A 26,859-nucleotide genomic window follows, 5' to 3' on the forward strand; every position below is an offset into this window, starting at 1 on the left:
TCTCTCTCTCTCTCTGTGTGACTATCATAAATAAATAACAATTAAGAAAATATCCATATTCAAATGCAGTCCCTTGACATGCATAAGAGTCTGGGGACATTCCAACATTTTGTTTTTGGAAAGAGAGGAGAAAAAATTGGAAGAAGAAGGTGGAAAAGGGGTGGCCAGTGAAGTAGGAGGAATAAGAGAAGAGTGTATCTCTATCTCCTCAGAAACACAGTGAAGAAAGAATTTCTCTAAGTACACAAATATTTATATAGATAGGATAAAATAGTCTTGAGAGTTTGAATTAGTAACAGAAAGTCAATATTAAATTTGAAAATATTGGGTATCTCTGATAAGACAATGTGGTGGTTAATTGGAGTGGATTAAAACAGGGATAGAAAGTGGGGAAATAGGGATGCCTGGATGGCTCAGTGGTTGAGCATCTGCCTTCGGCTTAAGTCATGATCCCGGGATCTGGGATTGAGTCCCAGATTGGGCTGCCTGCATGGAGCCTGCTTCTCCCTCTGCCTATGTCACTGCTTCTCTCTGTGTGTCTCTCATGAATAAATCAATAAAATATTTTTTAAAAAGAAAGTGGGGAAATAAATACAATTATATGGATTTTTAAGAAATCTTTGGTATAAACTTTAATGGAAATGAGGAAGGAATAACAAAATGGAAACTAGATGGAAGGAGACATAGTGTATAAGAAGAATTATTATGTTTTAATTTTTAAAAGATTTATTATTTATTTTAGAGAAAATCTCAAGCAGACTCTCCATTAAGCATGGAGCCCAACACAGGGCTTGATCTCATGATCTTGAGATCATGTCCTGAACTGAAATCAAGAGTCAGATGCTCAACCAATGCATCATCTTGGCACCCCAAGAAAAATTATTTTTTTAAGAAGAAAATTATCACAGCATTTTAGATGAGAATGGGTGACCAGTGGCAATGAAAAAAAAAAAAAACATGATAATGCTGACAAGTGAAGGTGTGATGAGGGAACAGAACACCTGAAAATGATAAAGGAGATGAAATCAAGTGCACACTTGCTGGTTTTTCTTCTTGTCATCTATTGCTACATAGAAATTCACTCCAAATTTACTGGCTTAAAACAGGAAACAGTTTATTATATTGCACAAGTTTGTGAATTGGAAATTGGATCAGATCCGAGATGGATGGGTCTCTTACTTTAGGAGATGTTAACTAGATCACTTGGTGTTAATTGTCTGGCAGACAAACTCATCTGGAGGACTAAAATGATTTCTCTCTCAGATATGATGCCTTGGCAGGGATAACTAGAAGACTTTAGCTGGAACTGTTGACTAAAGCCTTCACATAGCCAACCCAACAGAGCAGTCTTACAGTAGTCAAAGATCTTACATGAGGCTTAATAACCTGAAAGAAGTAGGGCCAAGTGAGTCTCAGCAGAAGCTACGTAACATCTTGTGACCTAGGTCAAAATGCATAGAACTTCACTCTTTTGGAATTTATTAGTCAAGCAAGTTCCTACACTCAGTGAGATTAAAGTGAAGGGAAATAAGAGTTCACCTGCTAAAGGGAGGTATAGCAAAGGATGTGCAGTTAATTTTAACCTACAGGAACCTTATAATAGAAGAGAGAACTCACCCATTTTCTGTAGAGGATAAGTAAAGCATGTAGATACGAATACCAGTGAATTGGTAGCCTGCTGATTGGAGAATGAGATTTTCCTGAGAAATTCTATTTTTCTTTTCCATGAAGAAGAAGCAGTTATCTTCCCCCAAGATTTTAGTAGATGTCAAATATTAGAAAGTTTTAATCTATTCAAGGATTCAAATGCTCTATTACTCTAAACATGTTTAAATATTTATTTACTTAGGTTTTCCATGGAATGATGCCATTACACATTGTTACCAAAATCACTTTGTGTTTTAGATCTGCTCACTTTATTGATGTTTCTTTTGAAATCAATACATTTTGATATTTATATTAAATATTGAATTAATGATTAAATTTTATTCGACACATATCAGGTTTTAGTGTATTATAACTTTTGGAAAACACATTATTTTTTCCAAATTAGCATACATTTGTGAAGTCCTTCAAAATTCACACAAAACAAGATAATCTCAAACTACTATATATGGATCATCCTCTACATAATTTCATTGTTTTTAATAAAATCCTTTTAACTTCCACAATTGTGTGTGTGTTTGTGTGTGTGCACCTGTGTAAGTTGGTGAAAGAGAAAAGCAATTGCATAAATAAAGAAAGAGGAGTTGTCAAGAAAACTTGAAATTCTGGAGAGAAAGTAGCACTGCATAACATGTACAACTAGCTAGTTATATGAAGAAAATATTAAAAGAAATGGGAGGGGAGGGGAGTGAAGGGAAATTCCCAAGATACAGTATTGCTATTACTGTCACAATTTGTCATGTATTTCCCATTGCTAAGATACTCCTCATCCTTCTGAAATAATTAATAACCCATATGGAAATTGGCATGCATGAAGGAATAAGAATGGCTGACCCAACTACAACCCAGTTAGTCTGATGAGATTACCATATTAAAGATAGGGTGAACAATCTACGATTACCATTATCCCAACTTGGAATTAATAAAATGTTTCGGTGGCAATAAAATAAGCCCAATGTTTTATGTCCATTAATGTAACATCAAGGAACATTATTTGCTTTAAAATTAGACATTGAAATTACACAAAGTAACCATTCAGATTGCTAATTTTGACCTAAAAAGTGAAATAGATCATTAAATTTGGGTTTTTGAAAATCAAGATGATTTTGTAGCCATAAATATTCAAAAAGAAGTTCTGATGCCAATTTAAGAAAACACTGAGAGAATTTCAAAATGTATATGACTTCCTCACCAAACTACAGATTAGCTTTCCTGTTGCTGTTTCTATCCCATCTGTGAACAATGTGAGGAAATACAGCTGCTACCAAATTAAATACTTTTCTTCCTGATTTGCATCTTTATTTCACCAGAGAAATGATAAAGAAATTAAAAAAAACTAAAGCAGATGTCATTGAGAGTGACCAGCTTCTACAACCCAAGTTAGTAGTTTGTAAAATTAGTTTTAAAAATCCAAGTAGTATATCCTTTGACTGAATCACTAAATAAATATATACCAAAAATATAAATAAATATAAAAATATATATATAAAATTTATGCTCCAAAGAACTATTTCCTTCCAAATGTGTGTGTGCATATGTGTGTGATATCTTCTAAAGTGGAATTATAAGTATGTCAAAGAGAAGCAGGCTGTGCTCTCTAAAATTTAGTAGATAAACTGATAAAGCCATGGTTGATTTTCCTCATTCTAATATTTTACCCACAAACCTTTCATATTAATAGGAATTCTAATTAAAACAGATTTATTCATCTCTTTCTCTAAAAGCATGATAGAAAAAATACTTGAAATGAGGTACAAACATATTGTGTCATTTTACACCTCTTCATATTACTTAACCACAATATCCTCTCATTTTTTTACTTGTGTCATTCTTTGTGCTCCAGTGCTCTTCTGTTGCTTCCTTTCAAATTACTCATCATTCAGAAGGTCAGCTCAAATGCCGCATTTGTGTACATTCCTCTAATTTTTTATATCTTACCACAATTCACATTTTCCTTTGATATTCACAATTTTGTTTTGTTTTTTCCTTATAACATTTCGTTAATTTATCTCATATTATTATTAATTCATAGTTAAGTAAGCCCAAATTTCTTTAAAATTTCTGTGCCCCTGAATTATATATAATTACTCATACAAAGACAGTCAATACTTATTTAATGCATCAAAATATGTATTCATAAAGAACACTTTTACCTGTATGATGTATTTAACAGAAGAAATAGAAGCTAATAAATTGATGATGGGAGAAATACTACTAAATTTACCTTAACTAAATTTGTAAAGTAGGACATTTACAACTAGCCTTTGCATCCTGGAATATTTTTGGATGATGTGTGTTTTATCTTAAGAATTTTTCCTTAATTCTTTCATTTTTTGATTTTGGACTACAAATTTTATTGCCAATTTGAGTTTTCTGAAAAGAGAAATAAGCAATATAAGTTTAAAAGCTCCTTGATACTCTTTTCATGATTTTCAACCTAGTGCTTTTAATATTTTATCGAACAGTCAACTTCTAAGTATAGAATTTCTAAAAAAAACTAATATTATTTTGATATATAGAATGTGCCAAATATCAAAAAATGTATTATTCCCAATAAGGTTAGAGAGCATTGATTCTAAATATTTATTTAAATTATGCTCTTATTTCTGAAGCAACTAACTTTGGAATGCTTGCTTTGAAAATGGAGATGAAGCCTCCATCATATTTTATTGTTAAGGCTTTGATAGTGAATAATTTTTATCCATAAGGTCCTATTTTATTAAAAAATATACAGTGGAAATTACATAAATCCAAAGTCTGAGACTAAGTTAGCTTTCCAGGCAAGTAACATGAGTATTAATCCCAAAAGATGTTTCTAAAAAGTAATGGGAGAGATTCTTTATATGACTTTTTAACTTAGCTTGGAGTATAATTTTAAGACAAGTTCCCAAAATGTTTGAAATAATGGTATCTTTATTGAGGAAAATGCATAGATTATTTGAAAGACAATGGAGTTCCTGTATGCTTTGTTATATGAAACATTTCTGGAATTCTTTTCACAGCATATACATTAAACTTGCTACATATTTGTTTCTCCAACTCATTAGTACACTTAATATTGTGTTTGATACACAGTTGTATGTAGAACACATTGTTTGGAAAATGATTTTTGGAAAAGCTTTTTTAGGAAAATAAGGAAAAGGAGAATATTTCTTTCCTTTCAGTTATTTTCAATGATAATGATACTTCTAGAATTGCTAAGCATTTCCAGTTTTGGTATCCTACAACTGGTGATATAGTTTAGTAAAACATCAGTTACTGAGGCTTTAGGTTTAGGTTGCATTTCTGGTTTGAGATAAATATCTGAAGGCAATGACGGGGTTCCAATGGCTAAAGCTATTAACAGTTAAAAAAACTTCCTGTGAAAGTTTTCGTGTATATAAAAAGAATAATTAAAATGTTTTATGATTTCATTATCATATGCTAATCTTCATAATAAAGCAAATAATAAACATAGCACATTTATAAATTTCTTAATATTATTTCAGGAAAGTGGTCTTCAAATTTAAAAAGAATATATATAATTTCAAACATTGTAAAATACGAGTATTTTCACTATACCAAAATTTAAGCTAGATACTCTGTTAACCTAAATGTCCATATGCTTGGCAAACACTGCTCAAAAGAACCATCTATCATTAATTTCCCTACATGGCCAGTTTTCAAAAGATGAGACCTGCAGCTTGATTCCTGTTTTTAAAACTATGTACTTTACTCATTATTTATATTAGTTGTTCTAACTGAACTTCATTAATTTTTTTGGAAGGTGGGTAGCAGCTAAGAAGATATATTGTAATTTTTTTCTTTCTAGCTTGCATTTATTTATTTATTTATTTATTTATTTATTATTATTATTATTTTTTAAAATTTATTTATGATAGTCATACAGAGAGAGAGAGAGAGAGGCAGAGATATAGGCAGAGGGAGAAACAGGCTCCATGCACCGGGAGCCCGATGTGGGATTCGATCCCGGGTCTCCAGGATCGCGCCCTGGGCCAAAGGCAGGCGCCAAACCGCTGCGCCACCCAGGTATCCCTCTTTCTAGCTTTTATAGAATGTTACTTCTCCAGTAAAATGTTTTTAAAAAGGGGAGTTCGCATAAAGACAAATTTTACATGAAATGATTATTTACATGAAATAAGTTTTATATGAAATGAGTTTGTACAGAGATAACTTGAGACCTTAATATTGAAATGACTGGACTGTAGGAAGATTGTATTGTTTTAGGTATAGCATACTCAATTCTGGTTCATTGTTACTTACGTGAATTAAGATGATATTTTAAACCTTGACTCTGGAAAAATATATGATGAAACTTACTTCCTCTCTTTTCCTTATTTGGTATATAAATTAACTTTCCTATATTTTAATTTATCAGTTGAGTATTATCTAGGTTTATAATAGTTAAGAACATTCAGCCATTTAACAAAAACGTCATAAATAAACAACATGCATGATATTATACCAAAGATAGGACATTAAATGGAAACCATATGGCTGCTACTCTCAAAGTACAGAAGTTCCAGTAAAGTGTGCCAATCACTGAAGCACTGAAATTACTTGTAAATTGGGCAATAGCTACAGAGTGGGGTAGAACATGGAAGGTAGAAAACAGCTGCAGTATGGGGATCAGAAAATGTCTCAAGAAGAAAAGAGTAGCATCAAAGGGAGGATAAGATTTCCATAGGTTGAGAAAGAGATAGATGGAAATTTTGACTGAACTGATTAAAAAGTTAGACATTTATCTATATATAAATTTATAGCTAAATGTTAGAGTTTTAAATGTCATACCCAGATGTTAAAAAGATACTATGATTAGACTTGTAAATTATAGAAATTATAGAAAATTTGATTTGGCAATTAGAAATAAAAGTTAACAAGAAGTAGAGAATGAAATAATCTATGCCCAAAATTACTTATCTTCCAAGAGCTTATGTTTGAGATATAGTATAAATGGAATGGATTAGATATAAAATATAAACTATAAAATAATTGTTTCACTACATGTCTCTATGAGGAGTTGCAAGGCTTTTAGCAACAGTCATGCCAGCAGTTTCAGTAGAAGTAAAGCAAGAAAAACTGGACACTAAATTTAGCAATTCAATTGTAAGAAGTTAACAACCTTGTCATGAAGTAAACAAGCAAAATCAGTTATTTATTGATCCATTTAACTCATTTATTTAATTTTTTTTTATTTAACATTTTTTGAAGTGAGCCCTATATGCACTAGGAACTGTGTGCTTAGTATAGGAAATACTTTAGTCAAGAAGACAGAGACTCCTGTTGCTGTCAAGTGTTGCTGTCAGGAACACTTAAGAGTTCAGTGGCAGAAATGACATTTTACAATAAATTACAATAGGATGATGAGAGTTAAGAGAGTGGAGAGATTATGACACTGTAGAGCAAGAAAAGCTCACCTGGCTTGGAAACCTTTCTGCAGTGATGAAGCATGAACTGACACCTTCCAGATGAGGTGCATTTTGCTAGGCAGTGAGAAAGGGGATGCACATTGGGCATAGCTCACCCCTGGAGAGGGAAACATGTGCATACCCATAAAGATGGGGATGAAGGGAGAATGTTTAGAAGGGATCTTGGAAGCTTCCAGAGATGAGCTCCTGTATTCTTTTATAAGTAAAGCAAAGGAATCACCAAAGGGTTTTGAGTATTGGATGAAAATAATTTGCTGTTTGTTTTTTGAAACTTGAAAATCTTTAATAAAGAAGTTTAAGAAGTTGGAAGGGCTTTAATTCTTGGCCAGAATCCTCAAGCTTGGGTTACCAGTTCCAGGCTCTGGTTAAGGTTAAAGGAATGCAGACAAAGCTAAGCAACTCCCTGTCCTTTAAAGTCTCTTCTTCCTTGTTGAACATAAATAGAGACAATTTTGTGCTCAGTCTGAGGCCTAAGGCGGGATAGGGAAACACTGAATCAGGAAGGAAAAGAAAGAGCCAGAGTCATCCTTACTTCTCTTGCTTTTAAGAAAAAGTAGAACTCAAAGCCAGTTATGGCAGAACAGGTATGACTCTCTATCATAAAGATGCTGTCTCTCCAGAATCTAGAAAATAGAGTCTAAATAAGGAACAGGAAACAGATCATTAATGGCAGGAGCTCAGGAAAAAAATTTGGCCCTTCCTTCTTCCAAGTTTGATACATGATGCTGTAGTTGTGTCTCTAGATCTCACTGGAGACTTGCTAAATTTATAATTACCGGATGTATTATAGGAAATAAATATCTTGAGAAGAAAAAAAACTGTATCCAAGAAAATAAGAAACACTTTTAAATAGTGTATGCAGAACTTGATGTTTATTACCTGGACTAGAATAAAATCAAAGGAACAGATTCCCTGTTGATGATCCATTGAAACCTGATTCTCAGTTCTTTGGCTTTTCTAAAAGGTAATGTCCTGAATTCTGTCTTCTTTAGTCATAGCCACAGTCCTGCCATGACCAGTAATCGCAAAGTCTCCAAATTTTCATTTTCAAGGATCTTACTCTGCAAACATCACCAGCCATCTTTCCAGCTTGCTCACTCGTTATACTTTTTCCTGACTTCAGCAGTCCTCCAATCCCACCAAAACTTGCAATACTTGAGGGAAAAACTCCAGATTGAGGAAAACACCAGCCTCAACGGCCAGCTTTCATACTACATTTCTCTAGTCCACTCACTGTCCCACACATATACATGATTATGTCATACTTTCTCCTCTCCTGAAACTTCCAATTTCTCACACCTATCCTCAACCTCAGTCTATAATGTTGTTTCATATTATTAGCTTGAGAAAATAGAAACAAAAATCAGAAAATTTCCATGACTGCCTTTCACCAGATCTGTCTGTCTGTCTGCCACTCTGACCATTTACCCTGCCTTCTTTTCTATTACTATGGAAGAACTCTCTAGTACCCTATGAGGCCAACTTTCCATTTCTCCATTTGTGTCCTAGATCTTAGCTCCTCTCATCTCCACAGAGTCATTATTTTGACAAACTATTCCTCTCCTCTCAATTCTTTTCTTCTTGTATCACAGCCTCATTAAAACAAATATGATCTTATATACTCATTTTAAGAAAACTACCTTTTGATTTCACATCCCTCACCAGTTATTACTTCTTTTCTTATTTAAGTAAAAAATTTCTACATTTGACTATAGTAATTATTTCCAGTTCCTTTTTTTTTCCAATTCCTTTTTAAAATTCTCTTTTGGAACCCAATAAAGTAAAGCTGTTTTTTCTTTACTATTTTATCAAAAATGCTCTTGACAAATCATTAATAATCATCTCTTTACTAAATTACTAAATGTAATAATTATTTCTTGTTCTTGAAAAGCATTCTTCACTTCATTCGAAGGGCATCATGCTCTCCTACTTTCCTTCTACTTACTGGTCTCATTTTCAGTTTTTTGATACACCCCTGCACCTTTCTCCTGACAGAGCTTTGTGCTTTGATACTCTCCATTTTCTAGGAGTACTCTCTTTGGTGGAGGCAAGAACAAAAAGGATCTATCTGACACCACAGGAGAGAATTTCTTACTGCTTCACTGTTACGTACTTACATTTTTTGTTACACATACAGATATTACATCTTTTTGGGCACGTGATATACTAAAAATAACCTTGCTAATGGACTACCACAGAGATCATGGATTTATACTAGTATCTACTACAGTTATTCTATTACTATGTCTTTTGAATTAGCAGCAGTAGTAGCAGAACCTTTAGAAAACCTCAACAGAATTGTGTAGGTTTCAAGATCATCAACATCAGGATATAATTAAAAGACCTGAAGTAGCCAAAGAGGTAAATAGGAAAGCAAGTGGCATCTAGAGCAAGCACTGATTTTTTTTTAATTTTTAATTAATTAATTAATTAATTAATTAATGAGTCAGAGAGAGAGAGAGAGGCAGAAACACAGGCAGAGGGAGAAGCAGGCTCCATGCACCGGGAGCCCGATGTGGACCGGGAGCCCGATGTGGGACTCCATCCCGGGTCTCCAGGATCGCGCCCTGGGCCAAAGGCAGGTGCTAAACCGCTGCGCCACCCAGGGATCCCAGCACTGATTTTTTTTTAAAGATTTTATTTATTCATGAGAGACAGAGAGAGAGAGAGAGAGACAGGCAGAGGGAGAAGCAGGCGAGAGATAGAGAGAGAGAGAGAGAGAGAGAGAGAGGCAGAGGGAGAAGCAGGCTAGCATTAATGGTTAATAGGGGAGACACTTCTAGTGTTTCAGAGAGCCAATAGGGCCACATGTGGTATGAACAGGGATTCTTCCCAGTACCACAGTTTATTTTTATATAAAATTTTGTGTAGGTGTCCAGAAACGTATCCTCTGGAATCTGGCAGACTAGATTTCAAATGTTTAAAATTTAGGATAACAAGTCGAAATGAATTTCTGATCATCAGTATAATCTCTTGATCAGCATACTTGGTGTTAACTGAAGGTAGCTATGTGTGAGGTTCTGCAGTGTTGATTTCTTGATCTAGTGTCTTCCAAATGCTAATAAAAATAGAGTATTCATGGAGAACGTTTGCAGATTAACCAGGACTGGCTGTGGATGCCTACCATCTGGTGCTACAAAGCATGGATGGATTAGTTAAAACAGCGGAGAGAATGAAATGCTTTACACAATCAGATGGTAAAATGGCAATAATGATCTGTGCACATAATCGAACTACAGTGTGGGGTAGATGGAATCTGGCAGCCCAAAACCAAAGAAAGAGCTCGAATAATTCTACCTTTGGAAAGCTTCCAAATTAATATTGTTGGTACATTACAATGTCCAACTGGGAGCAAGCAGCATGTACTATATTCCACTGGAAAGTCAGAATTTAGAGATGTGGTTGTTCGTTTTATTTTCAACTAACTGTGGGATTTGCTGGCACATCAAATATTACACTAGAATTTTTTAAAGATAAAATAATAAAATAAATATATTATCCTATGCCTGCAAACCTAAGACAACATAACTTAATAGCAGATGCAAAAACAAAAATGCACACTGAAGATCAATGGCTGGATTTAAGGTACCTAACAATTTTGGAAAAGTTAATATTTTATGATATCCTCAAAAGAAAGAAACAAAACTATTAATGAGGGAGTAAAAAGCAAGACATCTTTTATATTTCTAAGGGAAGTATACATAGAAAAATATTTAAACCAATCAATGAAGATTGGAGAAATTCCTAAAAAAATGATAAAATTTATCTAAACTCACACATAAAACACATTACATACATGTGGAAAAGGTCGTTTTACAGATAAAGGTACATACAGTAATGAAATTTTGTTTAGTCTCTAAATACATATGTCAAATTATCCACATATTTGCTCTTCATAAGTCAGACACATCCATAAACTTAATAAAAAGTATAAGTATATAAAGATACTAAACCAAAAGAACACAAAGTCATTTAGGATATATGTCAGACACAAAAAATGAAAGAGAGAAAAACGTGATCATGAGAATATTTGAGTCAATTAGTTACAACCTTAGGAAACAGAAACAATGAATAATTGGCTATGAAATATGGTCAATGAAAGGTACTTGTGATCACAGGCACAAGAAAAAATTAGCTATTCTTTCTGATAGCAGCTTCAAATAACCAGTCACTTCAAATAACATGATTTGTAATGAATAAAGAAAAAAGAGAAATAATAGCTTTATGCTTCACTATTAAAAGAATGTAAGAATTAGCTACATCAATTTGTTAAGCAACGTCTTAAGGGAATTATCTTAAGGGAAATACACAATTAAATAAATTCAAGTAGTTAAGATAGTTGAACTTGTGTCCAAAAGCTATGTACATTCTCCTAACAAATTGAAAAATGTTCAGAATTTAAAATTTTTTTTTTTTTAAACTTTAAAAAGCCTAAGATGTTTAAGGTATCAGGAAACAGGTTTAGACAGTTGGTCTTGAAGGGCTAGAACAAAGAACCCTTGAAGCATTTCATATCGACAGTGCATAAAAGGGAGTAGGACATAGATGTTGAAGTCATAGTGGAGTAAATACTCAAAATAGTTCTTAACAACTAGAAGTGACTTAGGTAAATTTTGGAATATAGAAAAAAAGCATGAATATAGAGGCAACTGTGTTTTTCCAGGGCTAGGAGGCAAGATAAAGAAGAAATAGAGAAGCAAAAGAGATGCATAAAACACAAGGCAGTCAGGAAGATTTCCAGTGATGATAGCCAGTATCTACCTTGGGATTTTCATGACCCTACCAGATTTGAAGAGAAACTCAGTTTGCTTATTGGATCATGATCATATAGACCTTACCACTTTTACAAATGACCTTTCCTAGTTGGGCAGACCTGGGCCCTACATTTTAATATATTCTCTTTACTGCAGTAGTTTTTTTTAAAAAATATTTTATTTATTTATTTATTTATTTATTTATTTATTTATTTATGACAGAGAGAGAGAGAGAGAGAGAGAGAGAGACAGCATGAGCAGGGAGGAGAGGCAGAGGGAGAAGACGACTCCACGCTGAGCAGGGAACCTGATGCGGCACTCGATCGTAGGGCCCTGGATCATGACCCTAGCTGAAGGCAGATGCCCAACCGAGTGGGGCACCCAGTTCTAGCAAATTACAACAGTACAGTTCAAAGACTTAAGTCTAGAACACTTAAAGCAAACATGGAAACATGTAACATGTCCCAGGGAAGTTAGGGTACCTGTATATGAGAATTTGTACTTAACTAGCTGTTACATGCTGCATGATTAAAGCCACAAATATTCTGTCTCAAAAAAAAAAAAAAAAAGGCTCCTTAGGGGGCAACAGAGATTGACCTCCACTCCCTTGAAAAATTATTTGAGTAAGACATTTTCAGCTAGCTAGTCACAGGTAGAGGTAGATAAGACAGGCCAAATAACATAAACTACAGGGAGATGTCTAAACATATCAGCACTGAATAAAATCAGATAAATCAAAGACTTATCTCTAGAATAGTGATCATGAGTGAAGGAGTAAGCAGAAGGAACTTTATCATAGTTCCAATAACTTCAGATCTTGATCCAGATAAGTACATACCCAAATACTATAATGACAGCATAATACCCTGTGCCAATATCTGATTCACATTAATATCTGATCTGCTATGATAACCTTATAGAACTAAAGAATTTGTCATAGAAATAGGACATTTCACATTATGTCTTGACACTACAATCACTAATGCATAGTCCATCAAAGATATCTTCTTACTGTGGCTATTGGAGGTTATTTGAATTTGTTATACAGATTTGTCAAGATAACGTTGCATTCCCTGATACTTTTGAGATATCTTTTGTCTTTATAAAGATGACAATTTGACTTAATTCACATTTTTAAAGAACATTTTAGATACTGTATCATGCTTAGAAGCATTAAATGGAAGCCAATAAAGCCAGCTTAATTTTTCCCTTTGTGCGTAGATTTTTGTGTTGATGCTACGTTGAGTTAGGTCAAGCCTAACTTCCATGTACATAGGTACCATGGAAGTTTGCTTTTAATTGTTACAACCATTGTGTAATTATTGTTATATGATAAAGAATCACAGAGAAAGGGAAGACAGTCTATAATTTTGATATTTTAAACATTTTTTCATCAATCAGTGAAATGCACTGGAATATTTTTCACCTAGTTTTTAGCACTTAGGAGATTGCAGTGGTTTACTCTAATCCCGTTATAGCAGAGGCTCTTAGTACTATTATTATCTGGTGTTTGCTGCTTTCTTGTCTTCATTCTACTTATTTTTGTCACTTTTGTCTGTCAGAGGCATTGCACCATAGATATTGAAAATAAGTTATCTTCATCTGTTTCACTCTCTTTTCCATTTAGTGTGATCAAATAATGTATCTATAGGGACATTCTCTCTATTACCACAGCTTACCCATGGTACTAGATTTAGTTACTTTAATCATAGGATCACTGAATAGCCTATTCAGCCCTATGTAGTTTACTTCCAGGGAAAAACAGAGTCTCCCTAATGTTTGAGAGATATGTATTAGCTCTCAAGATCAATTCTTTGTTCCCAAATTCAGAACATTTGCCAAACAAGCTTCTTAGTATTTCCTTTGAGGCTATGAGTGGGGCTTTATTCCAAAAGATAAATTTTCTCTCTTTTTTTATTCTTTTGATGACTTTGAAAGAAAGGATGAAGAAAAATGTTCTTGTTCCACTATTCAAAATCTATACTTCACATACTTATTTGTGAACTTATGTATTGTCTCTCTTTATATAGACTACAAATTCCTGGAGGATGGAATATTATTTCTTGCTCTGCATCTGGTAGCCAACAATATGTTTTCTATATTGAAGGCATTCAATGAATAATTATTGAAAGGTTAAAATTGATGTTGAATTGATATTATATCACTTAAACTACGTTATTATATATTTGCTCAATAGATACAAGAACACAATTGGAAAATTTACTTTATGAATTATATTAAACTCATCTATTCTTTTTTGTAAGTCTTGAGAGTTATAAATTATAATTACTTATAAAATCAGTAAATTTGGCTACAGTAAAAACATATATACAAGTAATAGGAACCTAGAAATGAGTTAAAAACTTTATGAAACAAGATATACATCATTTTTTATTATGTTGTGTGGATCTAATATTCCCCCTAATTTTCCTTTCTCAAGTGATGATTTGTAGCCAGTATTGTTTTTATCATGCTGAAAACAACTTTGAGGGTGAATTTTAGTTTCTAAAGAGCTGTCAGCAAGATAGTGAAGTTTTGAACCTTCATTCTTCCCACAGAAAAAAAAAAAAGTTTTGACAGCCATGGATGGGTCATCCTGATGGGACGAGGGTGACTACAGCTGGTTATATGTTGGCTCTTCAAAGACATTCACATCATTAGAGAAATCCCTGAGCCCTTTTCAGTGGTGTAGACACGTCCTAGATAACCCTACTCCAGAGATGGAAGCAGCAAGGCATTTCCTGTGTTTTAGACTGGAACAAGATATACCAGAAAGTAAAATGGTTCAGCCTTAAATTCTCTGGGGATAGTAACAGGTGGTATGACTGAATTTCAAGAAAGAAAAATGAAGTTTGTTTGGGACCTGAGTATTGACCTTTTTGAGTTCCATAAATATTTAGTTGGTTGTATAACTGGAAGTCCTAACCTTTATAAATTGGTAAATAATCTTAAAAAAAAAAAAAAAAAAGTACCCGTGTGGGAGCCCAAAAATCCAGTAGAGAGGTATGAATACCCTACTGTAATTAAAAACACCAAGAATAGACACATTGGAAAGGGTAAGGACAATATCACTTTACCTGCATTATTCTTTCCCCAGAGCAACAAAGCTCAGTGCCAATAAAAACTCCTCAGTCCCCAATTTCGCCATTGAGAAAGTGAAAGTGTAATGAGCTCCCAGCTCTGCCATTGGTCTGGGATGCAACAACACACTCATGAACAACCAATGGATCAAAGAAGGAATCAAAAGAAAAATTAGATGAGATCAAGAATGTTCAGAGTGTGATGGCCATTGACAAACAAAATACATAAAAAGAGAGAAAAGAAAAAATTTAAAAAAAATTGAGACAAATAGAAATGGGAACATAACACATCATGTGATGTAGTGGGTTGTGTTTGAAAGGAGCAAAAGCAGTTGTAAGAGGGAAGTTTATAGTACTAAGTGGCAAATCCAGAAAAATATCTTAAATAAACAACCTAACTTTACAAGAAACTAGAAAAAGAATGATTGAAATTCAAAGTTAGCAGCAGATAGGAAATAATAAAGATTACTGAAGAAATACGTGAAATAAAGAATAGAAAAACAACAGAAAAGAGCAACAAAACTAAGAGCTAGCTTTTTTGAAAAAGGATTAACAAAACTCAGCTATAGTCTAAGAAAAAAAAAGAATATACAAATAAAATTATAAATGAAAGAGGAGAACATTATAACCAATAGTGCAGTAATAGAAAGGATAGTAATGGGATACAATGGTACAATTATGCCAACAAATTGGATAACCTAGTAGATTATCCATAAATTCCATAAATTTCTGGAAACCTACAACCTACAAGTACTGAATCATGAGGAAAAGAAAGTCCAAACAGATCAACTATGAGTAAGGAGATTGAATTAGTAATAAAAGCCACCCAACAACAAGAATAACATATAACAATGGCAACCAAAAACAACAAAGTAAACACTAGGATGGGTGAATTCTACCAAACATTTAAGAGAGGATTAATATCAATCCTTCTAAAACTCTTCCAAAAAAATAGGAGGGGAGAATTCCAAACTCATTTTTTGAGGCCACCATTACTGTGATATCAGGCTAGGTTAGGACACAACAAGAAATTACAGGCCAATATCTGTGATGAACATAAATGTAAAAATGACAAAATATTAGTAAATGGAATTTAGTATCATATTAGAAGAACTATATATTATAATCTAGGGGGATTTATCCCTGGGTGCAAGGATGGTCCAAAAATGCAAATCAATGAATGTGATATAGCAAATTAACAGAATGAAGGCTAAAAATGGTAGGATTATCTCAATAAAGGCAGAAAAGCATTTGAAAAAAATCAATATCTTTTCATGATAAAGGTGCTCAACAAATTAAATATAAAAAGTATGTACCTCAACATAATAAAGGGCCATATATGATAAACTCATAGCTAACAACATAGTGGTGAAAACCTGAACTTTTTCCTTTACCATCAGGAACAAGACAAAAAGATGCCTGTTGTCACCATTTCTATTAAACATAGTATTGGATGTGCTAGCTGGAGTAATATGGCAGGAAAAACAAATAAGAGACATTCTAATTGAAAAGGAAGATGTAAAATTATCTAATATTGACAATATATTATTATATAGAGAGAACTCAAGAGACTCCATCCAAAGCTGTTAAAACTAATAAACAGATTTGATAAATTTGAATTCCAAAGAAGACATATAGATGGTCAACAGATAAGTGAAAAAATGCTCAGCATGACTCATCATCAGGGAAATGTAAATCAGTACTGCAGGGAGATACATCACCTCACACCTGTCAGAATGGCTAAAATCAACAACACAAGAAAAAACAGATGTTGGCTAGGAGGAAATGAAGAAAGGGGAGTCCTCCTGCCCTATTGGTGGGAATGCAAACTTGTGCAGCCACTCTGGAAAAACGTATGGAGTTTCCTCAAGAAGTTAAAAATGGAACTACCCTACAATCTAGCAATTGCATAAAAAAAGTGTTTATCTGAAGAAAACAACATACTAATTTAAAGGGAATATATGGATCTTGATGTTTATAGCAGTTTTATCCACAGTAGCAAAATTATGGAAACATTGTCCATTGATGAATGACTAAAGAAGATGTGGGATGTGGGATGGATGGATGGATAGATAGATCATGAAATATTAGTCATAAAAAAGAATGAAAGCTTACCATTTGCAATGATATGGATGGTGCTACACAGTATTATGCTGAGAAAATAAGTCTGTCAGAGAAGAACAAATACCCTATGATTTCACTCATCTGTAGAATTTAAGAAACTAAACAAATGAGCAAAGGGAAAAAATAGAGGCAAACCAAGAAAGACTCTTAACTTAGAGAAAACAAACTGGGGATTACCAGAGGGGAGGCAGTGATGGAGGAGTTAAATAGGTGATGGGGATTAAGGAGTGCACTTGTGATGAGCATTGAATATATATGTATGTAAGCACTGAATCACTAAATTGTACACCTAAAACTAATACACTGTGTGTTAAATAACTGGAATTTAAATAAAAACTTTTTTTAAAAGTTCATTTACAATAGCACCAAAAACAATTATATCCTTAAGAATAAATTTAACCAAGGATATGGTAGATTTATACAATGGAAACTATCAAAAATAATGAAAGAAATTGAAACACAAAGGGGAAAATATTCTGTGTTTATGAATTGGAGTAATAAATATTGTTAAAATATCAATGCCACCCAAAGTGATCTACAGATTCAATGCAATCTCTGTCAAAATTCCAATGACATTTTTCATAGAAATAGAAAAAAAAATCCTCAAGTTCATATGGAACTATAAAAGATCCTAAATAATCAAAGCAATCTTGGGCAAGAACTGAGTTGGAAGCACCAAAATATACCACAAACCTATAGTTACCCAAACAATATAATAATGGCACAAAAGTAGACACATGGAGCAGTTGGATGAAATAGAGTGCCCTAACATAATCCCACCTATTTACAATCAATTGATCAGTAGAGGTGCCAAGAATATGCAATAGGGAAAGGATAGTCTCTTGAATAAATGGTACTCAAAAAAAAATTGTATATCCCCTTGCAGAAGAGTGAAATTGGAACCTTGTCCCACACCATATACAAAAATGAACTCAAATGAATTAGTCTTAAACATGAGACCTAAAACACTAAGATTACTGGAAGAAAACATGGGGGAAAAAATCTTGACACTGGTCTAGAAATGATTGTTTGGATATTACCCCCAAAACACAGGGAACAAAAGTAAATATAGACAAATAGGATTGCCTCAAAATAAAAGCTTCTGCATAGCAAAAGAAATAATTAACCAAGTGAAGAGACAATTTATGAAATGGGTGAAAATATTTGCAACCATACATCTGTAAGGGGTTAATATCCATAATATATAAGGAATTTAACTCAATAGCAAAAAAATACATAATATTAAAAATGGGCAAAGAACTGACATAGAAATTTTTCCTTAGAAGATATACAAATAGCCAATAGGCATATGATAAGTTGCTCAACTAAGCTTTAGGGAAATGCAAATCAAAATCACATTAAGTTATCACTTTAACATCCGTTAAAATGAATAGTATCAGAAGACAAAACAGATATTGGTGCAGATGTGGATAAAAAGGGAATTCTTGTATACTCTTCATGGGAATGTAAATTGGTACAACCATTATGCAAAGTGATATATGGTGGTTTCTCAAAAAATTAAAAATAAAACTGAATGATCCAGCAATCTCACTTCTAGGTATCTATTCAAAAGAAAGGAAATTGGCGTCTCAGATATTTGCATTCCCATATTCATTGCAGTATTCATAATGGTTAAGATATGTAAATGGCCTACAAGTACATGGATAGATAAATGGATAAATAAGATGTGATATGTATCTATCTATCCAATAGAGTATTGGTTAGCCTGAAAAAAGAAGGTGATTCTGCTCTTTGAAACATCATTGATGAACCTAGAAGATGTTAAGTGAAATAAGCCAGACATATAAAGACAGATTCTCTCATCTCATTTATATGTGGAAGCAGAGAATACAATGGTGGTTACCGGGGCTGTGAGATGAGAGAACTGAAGAAATATGAGATAAAGGGTACAAAGTTTCAGTTGTGCAAAATGAATAAATTCCAGGGATCTCATGTACAGCACAGTAACTATAGTAAATAATGCCGTGTCGTATACTTGAAATTTACTAAAAGAGTAGATCTTAATTATTCCCACACAAAAAGTAACTGTGAGGTGCTGGGTATGTTAATTAGCTTGATTGTAATTATTTCACAGTGTATATCAAAGCCTTACTTGTACATCTTAAATATATGCAATTTTTACTTGTCTGTTATACCTCAGTAAAGCTAGGAATAAAGTTTAATTGAATGACTGACTTACAATGCTTACAAACAAGTGGTTCTTTTCTCATAATGACTTTTTTTTTTTTTAAGATTTTATTTATTTATTCACGAGAGACACACAGAGAGAGAGAGGCACAGACACAGGCAGAGGGAGAAAGCAGGCTCCATGAAGGGAACCAAGGATCGAGACATGGGACTTGATCCTGGGTCTCCAGGATCACACTCTAGGCCAAAGGCAGCGCTAAACTGCTGAGCCTCCCAGGCTGCCCCTCTCATGACTTTAAAGAACAGTAGTTAAACTTTTTTTTTAAAGATTGTATTTTTTTTTAAAGTAATCTCTGCACCCTGTATGGGGCTCGAACTAACAACTCTGAGATCAAGAGTTGTATGCTCTACTGACTAAGCCAACTAGGTGCCCTAGACATTTTTTTTAAAGAAACAAATTTTGTTTATAGACCCAAAGTTTGTAAAGTTTGAACAGTTTTAAGAGAAGTATTTTAACAACAAAATGCCATGTGTAGACTGTTCTTCATATAAATGAAACAAATATATTTTTCCTGTTATCAACATTAAATATTTTCCTTTTATAGGACTAGACCTTAGGCAAATTGTAAAATAAATGAAGCTTCCATTTATTACCCTCACTGGCTGTAAATAATGGCTGACATAATTCCCCATAGCTTTGTGGGAGCTTATAGTGTGGATCATTTCCCTTCATGGCCTACCTGGAAATATTTGAATCTTCTGGCATTTATTAGCCCTCCATCCAGAGCTAATACCACTGTTATTGTAGCCTGTTCCCCAGGAACTGTTAAGAGTCTAGACTTTTAAGAAGAGATCTGTTATAGGATATTTCCACCATTTATCTACTTTATTTATTTATTTATTTATTTATTTATTTATTTATGATAGAGAGAGAGAGAGAGAGGCAGAGACACAGGCAGAGGGAGAAGCAGGCTCCATGCACCGGGAGCCTGACGTGGGATTCGATCCCGGGTCTCCAGGATCCCGCCCTGGGCCAAAGGCAGGCACCAAACCGCTGTGCCACCCAGGGATCCCTACTTAATTTTTTTTTTTACTTTTTTAAATTTATTTATGATAGTCACACAGAGAGAGAGAGAGAGAGGCAGAGACATAGGCAGAGGGAGAAGCAGGCTCCATGCACCGGGAGCCCGACGTGGGATTCGATCCCGGGTCTCCAGGATTCCGCCCTGGGCCAAAGGCAGGCGCCAAACCGCTGCGCCACCCAGGGATCCCTCTACTTAATTGATTTAACTCTCTCTCTCTCTTTTTTTCACACTGTGTTACATAAACCAAGTGTCAAGTACTGAACTGAGTCCCCCAAATTCTTACGTTAAAGGACTAGCCCCTATTCAGAGTGTGACTGTATTTGCAGATAGGATGGATCTTTAAAGAGCTTAAATTAAAACTTGGCCATTAGGGTGCCTCTAATCCAATCTGACTAGGGTCCTTATCAGAAGAAAAATTTAAGCCATACAAAAGAAACCCTAGGGATGCATGAGCACACAGGAAAAACCATGTGAAGACACCGGGGTAAGAGGTAGAAGGCCATCTACCAGCCAAGGAGAGAGACCTTAGAATGAAATCTACACCACCAATACCTTCCTTGGTCTCAGACTTCTGGCTTCAATAGCTTTGAGAAAATTAGTATCTGTTGTTGAAGCCATCTAGTCTGTGGTATTCTGTTGTGGTAGCCTTAGTAAATTAGCACATCAAGTAATTTGCCTAGCTCTACAACTATGCTTGTTTTTACACTTTGAGTGTTCTGATGTCTGCTCTGATTTCTTACGCACTGTGAATGTCAAGATTCTCTTGAGGAAGAATAGAAATGGTAAACTTTAGGTCTCACTCTCTTACCATCTGTGTGACCTTTTGTAATTTACTTAACCTCTCTGGTGCTTTAAAATCCCAGTCTGTCAAATGAGAAAGACAATGCTGGATCCATCTCTTTCATTACTGATGTATTTTTATGACATTTGCTTAGTGATGTTAAAGTTCATGATGAAGTCCTTGGTCTAAGGACAAATATAAAATAGGTGCACCTGTCTACAATGCTCTCACCTTCCCAATCAAGTACTATTTCCAAAAACCCATTTTAAATCTCACCTCATATTTTATAAGTTTTCCAAAGGCTCGAAAGTGAACTATTTTACCTTATTTTCTTCTCCTTCGAAAGTACTTTGTTCTTTATTCTTTAACACTTAACTGTGTTGCATTGTAATTTATCTTGTTATAAGACATAATTCCCGTGTAAAAAATCCTAGCTGTCAGCATCATAGCAGGAATAGTGTCACACAGTATAATTATCAGTGAATTTCCAGTATACTAGCACTGTGTCTAGAATTCTATTAGATGTTCAATTAAAAAATGAATAGGTGAATAAGTGAAAGTGAATTAAACATATATATACAACTCTATGACTTAAAATTGGATTTATATAAATAAGCTATTCAAAAAACAATGGAAAAAAAAACAAAAAAAAAACAAAAAACAATGGATATTCATCAGTATGTGACATTTAAAACATGCATTTTGTTTATTTATTAAGACTCTCATACAGATATAAAAATTACCAAGATTTTGTTTAGCTCATTTATCCAGTGATGGAACCATGCAGATATTAAAACCATTTCAAAAGCAAATCCAAAGAACAGACATATTTATAAACCAGGAATATTGAAATGAATATATAAATGCAGGCAATACCATTTTTTTCCACAAGGAGGGATGGTTATTCCTCCACAAGACAGAATTCACTTGCATATTTGAATACCATAATTTTGCATCTCTGTCATCTACAACTTCCAGAATTACAGCTCCCATACTATTAATGTATGGTTTTTCCATTTAGCCACCTATTCTTCCCTACAAAATCAAAGCCACAAAACTTTCAAAGTCTAGCTGAAATTTTCTCTCCTCAATAGCAAATTATTGGTGAATTTTCGCTGGAGAAAAGTTAAATATCTCTGGCTTTGTTGACAGACAGCTTTTCTATGTATAAGGCATTGGAATAATTATTTGAGGAAAATTTGTATGAGGGGATTTTGCAGGTAATGGCAGCAAGGTCAGTGTCAGTTTAGATTAACTATGGCTTGGTATCTGTCAGCCAAATTAGTGCTGCCTGGAAGGGAAGTTTAACCTGAGCACTCAACTCTTCAGGAAGGTTTTCCTTCATGAATCAGCAATTCTTTCCACCCTCCTTTCTTCTCTGCAAGGTCAAAAGGGTTTTACTATCCCTATAGGCTTACTTTACTTGCCAATTGGTGTATACCTTTTGTAGCTGACAAGGAACTTGTTGCCCACTGTATTTGACATACTACTGATGGATTGCAATGCAGTGGAATAATTTACAAGGAAGCATAACTTTATACCTCTATGTGTGCGTGTGTGTGTGCATGTGTGCACACATTAAACAAAATTGCAGCATATGGAGGACACAGGTCCTTTTTGAATACACCATTTTTATCATACTGAAATGTGTAATGTTTTATTAAAAGGGAATTTAGAATAGATCTCAACTGAATTGTGACCTGATCACAGAATCCATACCTGAAGGATATTATACAGTTGAAAGAAGAAACCTAAGCAGATGAGTGTTTGCATAGTTCTGACAGTCTCTCCGTAGATTTTGAGCTAGAGAAGGACATTTAAGAACATTTTTAAAAATTCTACCATGCTTTAGGAGTGTTCATTAAAACTGAAAGTTTCAGAATGTTGTCTGTCAATAATAGTATGGGTAGGACCATTGAGTAATAATGACAGGAATACCACTTGTAATTTTTGGCTTTTTTCTGTACATAAGTGACAACCATGGAGGTGCATCTCACTTCGAGAGAGAAGTTTCTGCAGCGGGTATGGTTAGCTGAGAAACCCTAGCTGAAATGCCTTTAGAATCCACTGCAGCACTGCAGCTGAGGTCGTGCTCTTTCACGGCAGCATCAGCCAAAGACTGTGCATGTAGTTCTTCTTAGCCTGGCCACTTCTGTCCAATGTGGACTCTTCTAATGGGGAATGTTCGCATTGAGGCTCCTGCTTCTGTTCTCTGAGACATTCTTCGAGCTGAACTACAGTCTGAGGCCCTTTCTACCCAATGTACCTTCCTTCTGCCTCTCCTTTTACATGTGTCAACCTTGAATAGTGGTCCTTAGGCTTTCCGTGCCTAATGCCTGCTTTCTCTCATTTGTCTTTCACTGAGTATTTTCCACTTCCAGTTCATTCTTAGCTTCTGCTTCCTAGAGACTCAAGCCTGTAGTGTAGACTAACTATAACTATAAGGTAGTATTTGTATCATTACTAAATATGTACACAGTTGTGTATAAAGACATATATCTATATTTTTACACATTTTCATCTAAACCTTTATAAATTCACAAGATACAGATGTGGCTATCTCCATTATAATAGATCAAAATATTTTAGACTCAGTGATAGTGTGAATAATGTGTATGTTTCCAAGGCAAAGAATATATGACTACATATTTAATATCCTAAATTATTGTATGCTATATGTTTTGGAAAATTAAAATGGATTTAATCCAACACAAAGTTTCTTTGCTTTTTAAGTGAAAAGGAAAAATGATTAAATTATGAGTATCATTTTCCATCTGCTTCTCAATAACACATATTTGATTACTGAAATAAGAGTGGATGAGGGCAAAAACAAACAGAGGAGCCAGACACTACACTGGTTTTATGTAAGAAAGAGCTAAGGCACAGAATGAGCAAAGGTAAAGTATAGTGAGTCACAGTCTGGAGGATATGGATATATAAAGGCCTGAATTGTCCTTTCAATTACTCTTTGTGGTGTGACTTATTTTATTTGAGCACTAGTTAGAGCGGAAACTAGAACATAAGGAGTCATCTTGAGAGGACACATTCTTACCTTTCCAGTAAACATGGAAATAATGGAAAGTGGAGGAAATAACTGAAACATTCACATCCATGTTCAGACAGATCCTGCAATGAAGTAATTACTTTGTCCCTTTCCTACTTCTAGAGTCTTCAGTAGCTTAGAAACTCTATTAATGGATTATTTAACCTTTTTTTTTTTTTGGCATTGACTTAAATTTTCTTTGTATATGTATGTTCATTTGAGGAATGAAGACCATTGTTTACTAATTCAAGTGGAAGATTGCCAAATGAATATTTTAAAGAATCTTATGGAAGAAATGGGTTCTATAAGTGTGAACTTTAAAAAAAAAAAATTGAAGGAGGAAAGGGCCTTCCATCAGGTATCATTCTCCCTTTCCATAACTTTCTTCTTCAGGATTTTAGGATTTTACTAATTCTTTCCAACTTAATTTACCTACAGCTAGTCTTATTACCCACAAAGAAGAATTTCTCTTTGCCTAGAATGTCCTTCCATGTCTCCTCTACCTTCCATGCCCCTCCCTAATACCCTCCTTTTCCTATGGCGCTTTACTTTTATTTTTGCATATGCTTCTCTTTTCCATTAAACTGAAAATATTCAAGGGCATGCCTCTTTCATCTTGTTTCTCCAATACCTGACATGTAATAGTCAGCAAATTCTCATATTGGCATTTAATTACTTTATAGACTGTCACTATTCTAAATTTCCAACCTAACCATTCAATTATGTGTCATGCAGAGTCTGATTCATTCAGACTAGTCCATTTACCATGCAAAGTGTATCTGAATATAATTATTTAAACACATAGGCTAGTTCAAAATAATCAATTAGCCAAACTGCTTATATTCTTCTCTCCAAGACTACCCTATTTTCTCCTTTCCCACTTTTTCATGTTGCTGATTTTTTTTCAATGCTAAAGTTTCACCTCCATAAACCTCAGCTTTCTATTCCAGATCATATTGATTATGTTCTTCTTTTGGCACCATAGTCTTAGTTGTTACATCATTTGTTGGCACTGGGCCTTATTTTTGCCATGCTTTGTATTGGTATTATAGTGGTGTTGGTCTTGATAGCAGCATGTTTTTTATTTGTGTGTGTGTGTGTGTTTGTGTGTGTGTGTGTGTGTGTGTGTGTGTGTAACTAAATTGTATACTGTAAAACCAGGAAGATATATAAAAAATTGAGTTCAAATATGTGGACTTCATTCAGGGGTTGTTGGAGGATTCATAAGAGAAGTATAGTTGTTCTTTGTGAGGAAATTCAAAAGGCAAACCAACAGCCAATGGAAAAGGATGAAGAAGAAATTTGGCTTTTGCCTGGGAGGAACCAAAATGTACACTCCAGAGTGTGTGGAGAAAAGCTTGCTAATGGAAGAATTATCAAAACTTCCTGCGTAGTTTAATTCCATGTGAGCAGTTTATAATAAAGTGTGAAAAGGTAAGAAGAGCAATGGCTAGCCAAGGTGGCTTTAGGGAGCAAAACCCAAGCCAGCAGCATGAATTCTCTTGCTATTGAAATGTTTCTTTTGTAGAAAGATGAAATACCCAAGCCAAAACATATTAATGTATCAACCAAATGCAAACATGTTTATCTGAAACACTATCCTAGTAAATTATTATATCTTAGTAAATAACCTAATAAGCATACTTGAAGACCAACTGACTTCTTTGCAGGTGAATTGGGGAGAGGAGAGTTAGATGATCAAAATGAAACTAGTTTTCTTGTATGAATTTCCTTTCTCCACAAATAAAGAAATTTAAGACTAGATCATTGATATTGGACATTTTATATGTATAAACACTCTCCTCTGGTTAAATTGGTTAAATCTATACTTTAATCTGGTTAAATTCGTACTTTCTGAAACTCTTAGTATTAAGTTACTAAAGTATATCAGTTGATATTTGATGTAATTATGCAACTGAATAGGCTGTAATTTTTTTGTTGTTGTTACTTTGCATCATTCACACTTCCTATCATATCTGATGGCAGCATATCTCAATTTCATTTCAAGTAGCTGTTGCCCTCTTCAGCAGTATGTGCAATGCCATTCATCCTTCTAGGAAAGGCTAGGATATATTGATGGTCAGTCAATCATATTGTATGGTAAAATATATCAATTTTTTTAACAGAGGATGGCATTTCCTGATCTCATTCTAAAATTCTGAAGTACTTTGGGGTTATGGGACTTGTGGCTTTTGAGGTTATGGGAACTGCATGCACTTAAGGCATAAAATCTACTGTATTTTCAAAAAGTGTATAATTCGCTGACTGACTATATATATTTTGTCAACATTTCTGTATTGCTATTTATCACAAAGATATTTGATTTTCTGAACTGATTTGTTTTACTGAAAATGAAATTTGCATATTTTCTTCTGCTACTGATAAATATATAAACACAGCGATGCAACATTATTAAAAATCCACATCTTATTTTACCACTAACCTTCATCCTAAGTTACTGACAAGTCTTGATAATGGATAAACATGCAGTCATCCACTGAGCACATAACAGGGCATGAGCTAGATGAGATGTGGCAAGTTACTTTCCACTCTTAAAATTATATATGACTTTACTAATAGTATTTACCACAGTCTAGACAAATTAGAATTCCCAAGGAAGGGGGGGAAATGGAAAAAGAAAGAAATGCTTTGATATTGCTAGATAAGGTTACTTGTGATGGCAGAAATAGGCATATCTAGCAAAAGAAACCTAATTATTCCTCGCTGGATCTTTAACTTGATGACATGAC

General features: G+C 34.1%; 1 long non-coding RNA gene across 4 annotated transcripts in view; it reads left to right on the top strand.

The window, feature by feature from the left end:
* The window catches only part of LOC111091832, a 131,469-nt gene that overhangs the window by 68,988 nt on the left and 35,622 nt on the right, over positions 1–26,859 (top strand). The gene's annotated exons all lie outside the window — the stretch shown is intronic.

The sequence above is a fragment of the Canis lupus genome, chromosome 22 (assembly GCF_011100685.1).
Source record: "Canis lupus familiaris isolate Mischka breed German Shepherd chromosome 22, alternate assembly UU_Cfam_GSD_1.0, whole genome shotgun sequence".
NCBI lineage: Eukaryota > Metazoa > Chordata > Mammalia > Carnivora > Canidae > Canis > Canis lupus.